The sequence below is a fragment of the Megalobrama amblycephala genome, unplaced genomic scaffold (assembly GCF_018812025.1).
Source record: "Megalobrama amblycephala isolate DHTTF-2021 unplaced genomic scaffold, ASM1881202v1 scaffold230, whole genome shotgun sequence".
Lineage (NCBI taxonomy): Eukaryota > Metazoa > Chordata > Actinopteri > Cypriniformes > Xenocyprididae > Megalobrama > Megalobrama amblycephala.
In genome coordinates, this window is record NW_025953339.1 from 536642 (window position 1) to 549487 (window position 12846).

Genomic DNA, 12846 nt, shown 5'->3' on the forward strand with positions numbered 1-12846 from the left:
ATAGTATCAGTATATAAAGAAATTAGCATTAACCTAGATTAAAAAATGCTGTAAAAGTTTATGTTAGCTATTAAATTAACCCGGTTACAATTTACAATAGTGCAGTGGTTCCCAAACGGGGGTACGTGAAATGACAAGAGAGGGGGTACGCGAAACAAATGCTGAGTAGTTCATTTAATTCTAACATAAAATAATATTAAAATCGAGCATCTATTTCTAACTGCGAAAATGTCGTAAATCCAGTAGGCCCTACATTTAATCAAATTACCTCATCATTTGCAGTCATGCAGGGGCGCAGTTGGCACGGGGGACAGGGGGGTCAGGACCCCCGCAGTTTTTAAAAGATAGAAGTCGACCCCCGCACTTTTGATAAGGGCTGCTTCAATTAGTCACACTATATCATCTTTTAGCTTAGGATATTTTCTTTCAAATGAGACCATTTTCACGTTTCTGTGAGCTTCCGTTCGTAAATAATCAGCTGTTTTGTCGCGGATGTAAACAGGAAATGCGCTCTCGAACGGAGAAACACACGATCTCCAAACCATCGATCAAAGCGTGCTAACGTTTTAGGACAGGTTGATGGTATATAAATCATGCCCGAACGTTAGCGTTTGTCAATCAAGCCTAACCGTCCATTCAGAAACCGAGAAATTTGACACGCGAGCTGGCTTGACTGAAGTTTTCGTGAGGATTTATAGTTTATGGACTGTTTTGATTTCGGTAATTACATCTTGAAAGCCAAAAGCATTGATGGCATCTATAAAAGAGATATCTGAAATAGAAACGAAAGTGATATTGCCTCATCCAGTGGAGGACGCACGAGAGGAGATCTGGGGTGCGTTTCCCAAAGCGAACTATGGTCGCAAGTTCCGTCGTTACCAATAGAGTTCAATGGGACTTACGACCATGGTTCACCAACGATGCTTTCGGGAAACTCACCCCTGTGCGTTTCATTGGTATGTGTATAGACAAATCCGGCGAAACACGGAAGTAAAGCAGCGCCGCCATTACTGCGTGCCTTGCTGCCAAGGAAGTAGCAGAAGTAGCGTGTTGCTGTAGCAGATGTTAGCTATATAGTTTTTTAGTACATATGCTGTCCAGTGATGCCGGGAAGAGCGTGTTGTGTGGTTGGTTGTTTTAACAACAGCACAAAACTACAGGCCTGGAATAAAACCGTTTGTGTAATTCACGAACCTTTGTTGTACATTGACTGCCCATGTTTACGGCCATACGGATTGCACAGAGTTCCTGGTCGAGCGGAGGACCAAGATGTGCGTCAAAAGAGAATGAAACACATAACCGAGATGGCTCATCGCATGCCAGATGATTAATAAAATAATCTTGAATACCTGTAAGAACATGTATTTTATTGCTACAACTGGTCGTGGCTAAGGCCATCCTTAAAAATATTTTGGTTTGCCGTAATAGCCAAAAAAATTAAAAATGGTCGGTAGGTTGTAAAAAATGTAAGTTTTTTTTTTTATTGCATCACAATGAGTGTATTGTGATTGTCAAAACATTTTAGTAACTAAGCTGAATTTTATTAGGTTTAGTGACGTTACAATGCATGGTAGGCTACAATTTCTGGTAAGCTACACTTTTTTATTATTTTAATTCAATTATTCAATTATTATCATTTAATTATTATTGTGATTTGATTTAATATTGACTCATTTGGATAAATATTAGCTAGGCTACACAAGGTAGGCATTAATTTTTCTCAAGAAAAAAACAACTCCTCTAACTTAATGCTGTAAACATACAGAGAGTCCTAACAGCTGGCAGTATTATTTAAAAATAACAATTTAAATATAATGCATTTTTTATTATAATAACAACTTTATTTAATGAAATAAGTAAAAATATAATAAAGATGTAATACAGTACACATATCAGCCAAAACAGGTTCTGTGTGAGGGGCTGCTAGCTGACAGCGTTCGGTCATTTCTGAGAGATTTACCTCAGACGAAGGTAAGTGTGAATACATAAATCCATTTTGAAAAACATGTTTACAAGAACATAACATTATACGTTGTTTGATGTTGTAATATTTTTTAATCTGTATTTCTAGCATGTCACATTTACAAGCACCAAAACGGTATGTATTGTTTGAATTTCGTAATAAAATTGACAGAATCTGAGAGCTGAGATTTTTTTTCTATCATAAGTAACCTGCTCTGTCTAGTCTGTCGGTCTCTGTGTCCTCTTTACTTCAAGATTTCTCTGTGCGTGAGAAAATGGATGTGTGGCGTGAGAGCGTGTGAAAAGCGTCAATTGCGTGTGTCTCACATTTTATTGCATTTGTATTAGCTGTTTGAAGAGTAAAAAAAAATATCCGTGGGTCTTAACACAATTACAATCTGCAAGTCGGTCGGACTAAACGGGGAAAAAATAATTAATTGGGTCGGTCGGGTTATGGCAAACAAGAATATTTTTAAGGATGGCCTAATAATTATTTGAAACTTGTGAAGCTTGTGAACATATTAGCAACACAGCTAGTAATGACAGCGTTCGGTTTTATTGTTGTCATCAATTAATACACTTCTTACATTACATTACATTTTTACATTATTACATTATGTTGTCAATAAATTACCTTTATCGGTAAGTTTTGGCCACTGCCTGACATCATCTACACAATGTTCCCTTTCACCAGACATTTTCTTTAATGAGCAGGATGCGCTTTAATTGAAATGTTATTAGAGAGCACCGGCCACCGGCAAGTGTCACACCGTCACACTTCGCAGGCACGCAGTAATGGCGGCAGGCAAGATGGCGGCGCCCATAGAGTTCGCGGCGGATTTGTGTATACTGTAGGCTAATACTCAGGGGCGGGTCTACATGGTGGCCAAGGGGGGCACTGGCCCCCCCTGAAATTCGATTGGCCACCCCAGGTGCCCCCCCTATAAGATGTCTTGTGATTGGTTCATTTTACGGCCAATCAGTTTATAGACTCTACTGAAGTTCGCGATTCAGTGCGGCGTCAGAGAAACAACGGTCGTCGCGGACTTGGACTTTTACTTTTACTAGTCAGCAGCGCAAGTTGTGAGCGCAGCTTCTCTGCACTTAAGCTCCTAAAAACACATTTATGCACTACCATGACTGATGACAGACTCAGTAATCTTGGAGTCTTAAGCATTGAGGTGAGGAGAGCCAAATGTCTTGACTTAGATGATTTTGTTAGACGGTTTGCCAGTCACCACCGAAACAGAAGAATCCAGCTGTTTTAGTTGAGGTCTGCCTTCTTTCTTTTTCGACTGTCTTCCGCGAACCAGTTCTTTCGGACAGTTCGATTCAATAAACCGGTTGAAAAAAACGGTTCACCGGTTCTTTTACGCTTCGACGTAATGACGTCATTCGCAATGACGTCGTCTATCGCGGGCCGGGATGAAAAAGAAGTGATTCAAATATATAAAGTCAGTAATCATAACATCAGTCAACTAAAACATTATAATCTGAAGCGTTTCTTACAATTTAGTTTTGCATCTAAAGGATCCAAACACATATACAGGCAGTGATGTGCAAACAAAGTTTTACAGTTATAAAGTTAATAAATTAGTCTTCATCAGCGCAGAAACCATGATCTTCTCCCCTCATTCGAGTCCTCTCATAGCATCAGTTGTCCTAGTTAACCGGTGCTGTGATGTTACTGTTCGGTAGCTTCAGATCACGCTGAATCACGCATGTGCAGTATCATCGGTTCTCGGTTGTGTACTGATGATCCGAAAACCGTTGCAACCGATTCTACTCGAGAACGAGACTGAGTCGCTTGTTTGTTCACGCTGTAGTTTGATTACGTCATTTTTTATCTTTATATCACCTTGTTTAGAAATTAAATAAGCTGTCCATGGATTATTTATGAAACAAATACATGTTTAGTTTGATAAATCTAATTGCTTACAATCTTTTAAAAAAATAACTTGAAAGCACAACTGCACAACTTTTACTGTATTGCTTTTTAAATAACATTAATATATGTCCGAAAGAAGCGGTTCTCGGTTATGTACTGATGATCCAAAAACCGTTGCAACCGGTTCTTGACTCGAGAACGAGAACGGTGACAGGCCGTGTATGTTCGTTCGTGTACGCCGCGCACGCGCACTCATATCAGCTGCTCTGCTGCTCGTGCCCATCATCATCAGTTCTCTCTTCACAGCAGGTTAAGTCACTGTACTTTTGGAGTAACTGAATAACTCCGGGATGTTGGTTTATTTCGAGAGGTAGTGTCAGGCACGTTAAAAAGTGAGTAACTTTAGTAATTTGTGGATTTTTCTTGCTAATTAACTGGAGATGCGAACTGTTTGGAACGATTCAGACCGATCTGGTGAACTGGTTCAACCGGTTCACTGAAAAGAACCGGTTAAAAAGAACGATTCGTTCGCGAACCGGACATCATTACTGTCTTCCTCTCTTTCTGCTACTGTTTTTATTGTTTCTAAACTAAAGACTGTTCTTTAATATGTCAGCTGAGCACAATGTAATTGGTTCCATATTTTATTTTTAAACTGTGGTGTTTTCATTTGAACTGTTACAGTGCTAAAACTTTAACTCTGTGTTACTCAGCTTTTCATCAGAGTTGTTTGTGGTGGGGTAAATTAAACATCAAAATTGAGGGAGCAACACTATGATGTTTTGGCCAAACCATTTGATTTATTACAGTGGGGGGAATTTTTTTTATTATTTATTTATCATTATTTGAAAGAGATGGTGAATAAAACTACTGTATATTGTAATGGCCAAACTACTTATTAAAAGCAAATAGGTGACATCATTTCTGCTTCTGGGTTTTAAAATTGCTCATTATTAAAATTGCTTTTGTTTTATAAACTTGTTAGTTTATTAAAACACTAAAAATAATAAACACTGACTCTCAAATTTAACTTAATGGATATATACAGGGATGACAAAAAACTAAATTAATCAAAAATGTGCTTTATTACTACATTTGTTTACAAGTAACTTTATTCAAGTTAAATAATAAAATCAATAGGATTTATGTAATATACTGTAGAATTTAGCTTTTTTTTTTTTTTGGTCACTGGCGGCCACCCCATTTGGAGGCAGTGCCCCAGCATGGCCCCCCCACTGAAAATGCTCTAGACACGCCCCTGGTAATACTGCATTTACAGTGCTTATCAGTGGCGTGCACTTTGATCGTGAAAGTGCCTTTTGCGGTCGCTTCGCGGTACTCCCGTGTTCCCGATCCATTACAGCTCCAGTCCATTACAATTTAGAGTGGTTAAGGCCCGGGTATACTTCATTTCCCGCGTTCCGTTCAGTCTCGCGCGAGCCTTTCAGAGAAACTCCTTTGCCCATGAGCGCCGAAAGACCATGGGAAAGACGCGTTCGGCGCATGCATATGTGCACCGCACGTTGTCATAACACGTCTGTTTCGCGAACAATTCTGCAGCTTTGAACGAATCGAGAGAGTCAATGATTCAATGATTCATTTACAGCCACTTGCTTCTGAATGAATGACTCAATGACTCACACATAAAAACAGTGACTTGCTGCCACCTACTGGCGGTTCTAGTTTAATATTTAAACGTTTTAATAAACTAAATTAAAATTAAACTAAATATTAAAATTAATTTAGGGGGCAAATATTGTCCCTTAATAGTAATGGCGTGACTGCAGTCTAAAGGTGTGGTCACACTGCACTTTTCGTTCCATTGACTTCCATTCAAACGCAATCTCGTGAGAAAAAAATTCGCATTTCGTTGCATTCCAAAGTTCAAACTTGGTGAACTCTGAGCTGCTAATTTGCATCACGTGAAGACGTGCGACCAGTAGAAGATCAATTCGTCATGGCATGACCTCTTGGCTGAATTAAAAGAATGATATTTTTGCAGTAAAGTCGAGCAGGTTCTATATTTTTACATTCTGAATGTATTACTTTAAGTTATGTGTTGAATTCATGTTTATAAAAAAGACGCTGTAGACCATGATGTCATATCACGACCGTTACAGCATCCGAAGAAATTTCGCATGTTCAAAGTCTAGTTAGTAGTACCTACTTCTAAGATGTGGTTAGAAGATTTAACTAATACACTTAATTTAGAAAGGATAAGATATACGCTGAGAGACAGGCTTAACTTCTTCAATAAAATATGGAAACCCCTCATATCATACCTAAAAACTACAAATCCAGTGCAACAGTCCGCATCCTAGCACACGATATATGACAATGCTAATGGTTTTAGAGTGAGGGTCTCTATATTTTACTTTTTGAATTACTTATAAAAAAAGGCTCTCAGAATGTACAAGTGAATTGTATGTCACATGCTTTAATAAAAAGACGTTTAAACAAAGTCTAGTTAGTGGAAGAGAGGGGGTATGCAGAAGGATGGTAATCCCTTCAGGGGGTACTCCAAGCTAAAAAGTTTGGGAACCACTGCAATAGTGTTTTATACAGTTAATGAACAGGATGCCATGAAGTACAGTAGATTGAATTAAAATCGTAAGAAGTCTGATGTTGAATAAATTATACAGGTTGATAAGAACAGAATGTTGTTCAGTTATTTGTCATGTGGTTTGTCAGTCATTCAGAACTCATCTTTCACTTACTGTTTACTTTGTCAGAGTTGGCATGCGTGTTAAATGTTAGGTTAGAATTAGATTGTTAATTATTATTATGATTATAATGAGATAATTCTAAGTAGGCCTATGTTGAGACACAACTCACACTTCAGGTCAGACATAGTCTCACGCAGCCAGACCTTCAAATTGATGGCAGAAGGCCTGGAGTCCATTGCAGCTTTCATTGGCCAAGGACCGCCCAAGAGGACATCTGACCAACATGTAAAGCAACCAATCACAGTTTGTTTTGTTCCACATCATATTTAGGGGCGTGAAAATATAAAGTCAATATCCCTGAAATAACAGACTAATAAATGAATTAATTAATTATTCAAATATTCATTCAAGAACATTGTGTAAGTTTATTGCAAAGGTGGCACCATGAGCACAAACATTTGAAAACCCAGCGTTTAGTTGATCCTGGTAAGTGCTCATTGTCACAGCTGTTTTCACAATGGCTTTCTTCTTCCATGAGGGTGTTTGGCATCACTATGGCTTTGTTTCCAGGTGGACCCTTAAAGAAAGTGACACATATGTCTCCAGGAACTCCTGTAGAATTCAACCAATCAGATGACGGCACAAGAATGAATCTCATTGGTTCTTGCAGAAGCTCAAACAAGAATGAACCTCACTGGTTCTTGCAGAAGCTCAAACGAGAATGAACCTCGCTGGTTCTTGCGGAAGCTCAAACATGATGCATAACATGAGAATGAAACTTATTGGTTCTTGCTGAACCTCAAACATGCTGCGTAACATTGTTTTTTATACTATTTATATGACAACATAATGTAATATAGTCTACAGGCTTATATATTTAAATTGTTAAAATGCTAGTAAATGGACTTGAACTTCCATATAGGCTACCTGTAGAGCTAGTGGTCTTTGTTCAAACATTCCAACATGCAAAGTGAAGCATTCACGTGACTGGAAAGAAAGTGAGGCTTAATTTTTCATTAATCACATGTTTCTCTAAAAACAATACGCACATTTCGGGATAAAGCCGCTCAGAGATATCGTTAAAAAAACAAAAAAAAATCATGAAGCATCTATCTACACAAGCACATCAGTACGTGTATCAGATTTTCTAAGTGCGTGAGCAGGAAAGAGACAGTCGACCAGTCGATTTGTACAGCATTAGATTGCAGTGGTGGATAGTAACAAAGTATTTTTACTTTGTTACTGTAGCCTACTTAAGTACATTTTTCAAGTATCTGTACTTTACTCGAGTATTTTTATTTTGAGTAACTTTTACTTTTACTTCACTACATTCCAAACATAAGATCGTACTTTTTACTCATTTCATAAAACATATCGTTACTTCTTATTTTAAAATGAAGAAATCTTCACATGCTCAGAGACGCAAAAGCGGTGTCTGATTCGTACACGATCTGATTCTTTTCAATCAAACTGGTAAATCGGTTCACAAATCACATCAAATCACTTTCATTCGCGAATTGGATTGCAGCTGTTCGAGTCAACAACTTACTGACTCAGTGATCCGTTCAGAGTGACTCTCCAGTCAAGAACTGGGTGATCCTCTGAGTGCGCGCACGACTGATGGTGAAAAGTAAGTCAGCCTACTAATGTTGAATTTTAGGATGAATTATTGTAGCCTAACTGAAAATCATATTTAGGTCAGTTGTTTTTGAACTAAATCTGCTGTAAAGGGCGATCTGTTTAAGCCTACTGAAATGCTTTAATGCAACACGTCCACAGCAATAAGTCTACAGGTCTCGATCTCGATTCAAACAGATCAATGATCTTGCCGCTTCAAATAACGGTTGTATCGATTACATCGTTACGCCACTAGGAGGCGACAAGTGACTGTTAAAATGTATTTGACATTGAATGATTCATTCAAAAGATTTGTTCAAAAACATTGATTCATCCAGTAATGAAACAAGTGAAGTGAGTCATTAAATCATTCATTCAAACCCATTTTTTTTTTAATTAAATATTTTTAAATAGACTGCAGCAATTAATATTTTGTCCTCTAGTAAATAATTATATGCAATTTTGTTTAGATGTCTATTCAGAGTCATTGGAGAATCATGATTTCTATTTGAAAGAAACAAAAATCTTGATTCTCCTTTTATCCAGAATCGTGCAACTCTAACACTAATTAAAATAAATGCACGTTCATCTTCCCCGCTGCTGCAGCATTTTTTTTTAAATGTTATGTATTTAGCCCTATATGTTTCGTCTGTTTTTATATTGTTTGTCAACACACATTACATATTATGTATCTGCATCCACTAATCTTCCATCTATACTGACTAGTGCTGGCCATTTGACAATTCATAATCATTCATAATTATTTTGAGCACAATAGGATTATATAAAATATATAATATAAAATTAAATTATATAAGTGGCCTATATAAAATTACAAAATAAACATTCATCAATCAGTACTTTTTTACTTAAGTACATTAAAAATCAAGTACTTTTGTACTTTCACTCAAGTAAAATTGAAAAGGAGCACTAAATACTTTCACTTGAGTAATATTTTATGTTACGTAGGCTATCTGTACTTTTACTCAAGCTCTTGATTTGTGTACTTCGTCCACCACTGCTGACGACCACATCCGAAGACATACAATGACAAACGATGACAATCCAGCACCGGACTGAAAGCAAAGGGAGAATATAAGGAACAAACAAGGGTAACGAGGGAGAACAGGTGGGGTAAATTCTCCGGAGAATTTCGCTATCCACTCCTGAACGCGAGACTCTTGAGAAATATCTCACCCAGAGTGAATACAACCGCCCACGAGGGGGTGTGGGACAGGTGTCGTGCCGAAAACTGATCGTCTGCCGAAAACTGACTGCCGTCCGCGGGAGCGCGCACAGCATGTTTAAAGGGTATCGCCCCTGTTTCTACACGTCTAAAGCTGCTATTTTATCATGATCAAACGGCCATAACCTGCAAATACATATAACTCTGTGTCCGTGGTAATATGTCCCTGCTAATAGCAAAGAAACTTTTCCTGTAACGCATAATCAAAATTATTCATTTAATTAATTTGCCGTTTATTGCTTAATCGCGATTAAGTTGATTTAGTTTTAAGTTGCTCGAGCATGATTTTTACGTGATTAACAGAAAGCCTATTTACTTGCTTTGTGCCAAACAATCCAGTCCTTTTTACTAGGTGAAATACCTTTAAATGGTAAATAAAACCCATAAAATGCATTTTTACACATGTTGAAAAGTGATTATAGCCTCTATTTATTGAGTGAACTGTTCTTTCTGCCTCAAAATGACTTGATTTTATTAATGGCTGTTATATTTGACAGATTATAGCTCATTTAGTCCTTTTTATGTGTTGTAATACCTTTAAATGGCCAATAAAACCCATAAATTGCAGTTGCAGAAAAGTGATTACAGCCTCTATTTATTGAGTGAACTGTTCTTTCTGCCTCAAAATGACTTGATTTCATTCATGGGGGTTATATTTGGCAGATTATAGCTTATTCAGTCCTTTTTACCTGTTGAAATACCTTTAAATGGTCAATACAACCCATAAAATGCAGTTTTACACTTGCCGAAAAGTGATTACAGCCTCTATTTATTGAGTGAACTGTTCTTTCTGCCTCAAAATGACTTGATTTCATTCATGGCTGTTATATTTGACAGATTATAGCTCATTCAGTCCTTTTTATGTGTTGTAATACCTTTAAATGGCCAATAAATCCCATAAATTGCACTTGCCGAAAATTGATTACAGCCTTTATTTATTGAGTGAACTGTTCTTTCTGCCTCAAAATGACTTGATTTCATTCATGGCTGTAATATTTGACAGATTATAGCTCATTCAGTTCTTTTTATGTGTTGTAATACCTTTAAATGGCCAATAAATCCCATAAATTGCACTTGCCGAAAATTTATTACAGCCTTTATTTATTGAGTGAACTGTTCTTTCTGCCTCAAAATGACTTGATTTCATTCATGGCTGTTATATTTGACAGATTATAGCTCATTCAGTTCTTTTTACCTGTTGTAATACCTTTAAATGGTAAATAAAACCCATTAAATGCAGTTTTACACTTGCCGAAAAGTGATTACAGCCTCTATTTATTGAGTGAACTGTTCTTTCTGCCTCAAAATGACTTGATTTTATTAATGGCTGTTATATTTGACAGATTATAGGTCATTCAGTCCTTTTTATGTGTTGAAATACCTTTAAATGGTCAATACAACCCATAAAATGAAGTTTTACACTTGCCGAAAAGGGATTACAGCCTCTATTTATTGAGTGAACTGTTCTTTCTGCCTCAAAATGACTTGATTTCATTCATGGCTGTAATATTTGACAGATTATAGCTCATTCAGTCCTTTTTATGTGTTATAATACCTTTAAATGGTAATAAAACCCATAAATTGCAGTTGCCAAAAAATGATTACAGCCTCTATTTATTGAGTGAACTGTTCTTTCTGCCTCAAAATGACTTGATTTTATTAATGGCTGTTATATTTAACAGATTATAGCTCATTTAGTCCTTTTTTATGTGTTGTAATACCTTTAAATGGTCAATACAACCCATAAATTGCAGTTGCCGAAAAATGATTACAGCCTCTATTTATTGAGTGAACTGTTCTTTCTGCCTCAAAATGACTTGATTTTATTAATGGCTGTTATATTTAACAGATTATAGCTCATTTAGTCCTTTTTATGTGTAGTAATACCTTTAAATGGTCAATACAACCCATAAATTGCAGTTGCCGAAAAATGATTACAGCCTCTATTTATTGAGTGAACTGTTCTTTCTGCCTCAAAATGACTTGATTTTATTAATGGCTGTTATATTTGACAGATTATAGCTCATTTAGTCCTTTTTATGTGTTGTAATACCTTTAAATGGCCAATAAAACCCATAAATTGCAGTTACCGAAAAGTGATTACAGCCTCTATTTATTGAGTGAACTGTTCTTTCTGCCTCAAAATGATTTGATTTCATTCATGGCTGTTATATTTGACAGATTATAGCTCATTTAGTCCTTTTTATGTGTTGTAATACCTTTAAATGGCCAATAAAACCCATAAATTGCAGTTACCGAAAAGTGATTACAGCCTCTATTTATTGAGTGAACTGTTCTTTCTGCCTCAAAATGACTTGATTTTATTAATGGCTGTTATATTTGACAGATTATAGGTCATTCAGTCCTTTTTATGTGTTATAATACCTTTAAATGGTAATAAAACCCATAAATTGCAGTTGCCGAAAAGTGATTACAGCCTCTATTTATTGAGTGAACTGTTCTTTCTGCCTCAAAATGATTTGATTTCATTCATGGCTGTTATATTTGACAGATTATAGCTCATTTAGTCCTTTTTATGTGTTGTAATACCTTTAAATGGCCAATAAAACCCATAAATTGCAGTTGCCGAAAAGTGATTACAGCCTCTATTTATTGAGTGAACTGTTCTTTCTGCCTCTAAATGATTTGATTTCATTCATGGCTGTTATATTTAACAGATCATAGCTCATTCAGTCCTTTTTACCTGTTGTAATACCTTTAAATGGTCAATACAACCCATTAATTGCACTTGCCGAAAAGTGATTACAGCCTCTATTTATTGAGTGAACTGTTCTTTCTGCCTCAAAATGACTTGATTTTATTAATGGCTGTTATATTTGACAGATTATAGCTCATTCAGTCCTTTTTATGTGTTATAATACCTTTAAATGGTAATAAAACCCATAAATTGCAGTTGCCGAAAAGTGATTACAGCCTCTATTTATTGAGTGAACTGTTCTTTCTGCCTCAAAATGACGTGATTTTATTAATGGCTGTTATATTTAACAGATTATAGCTCATTTAGTCCTTTTTATGTGTTGTAATACCTTTAAATGGCCAATAAAACCCATAAATTGCAGTTGCCGAAAAATGATTACAGCCTCTATTTATTGAGTGAACTGTTCTTTCTGCCTCAAAATGATTTGATTTCATTCATGGCTGTTATATTTGACAGATTATAGCTCATTTAGTCCTTTTTATGTGTTGTAATACCTTTAAATGGCCAATAAAACCCATAAATTGCAGTTTTACAGTTGCCAAAAAGTGCAGCCTCTACTTATGGAATGAACTGTTCTTTTTGCCTGAAAAAATGACTACTTTTACCCAGTAAAAAGAACAGAATGAGCTATAATCTGTCAAATATTACAGCCATGAATGAAATCAAGTCATTTTGAGGCAGAAAGAACAGTTCACTCAATAAATAGAGGCTGTAATCACTTTTCGGCAACTGTAAAACTTCATTTTAT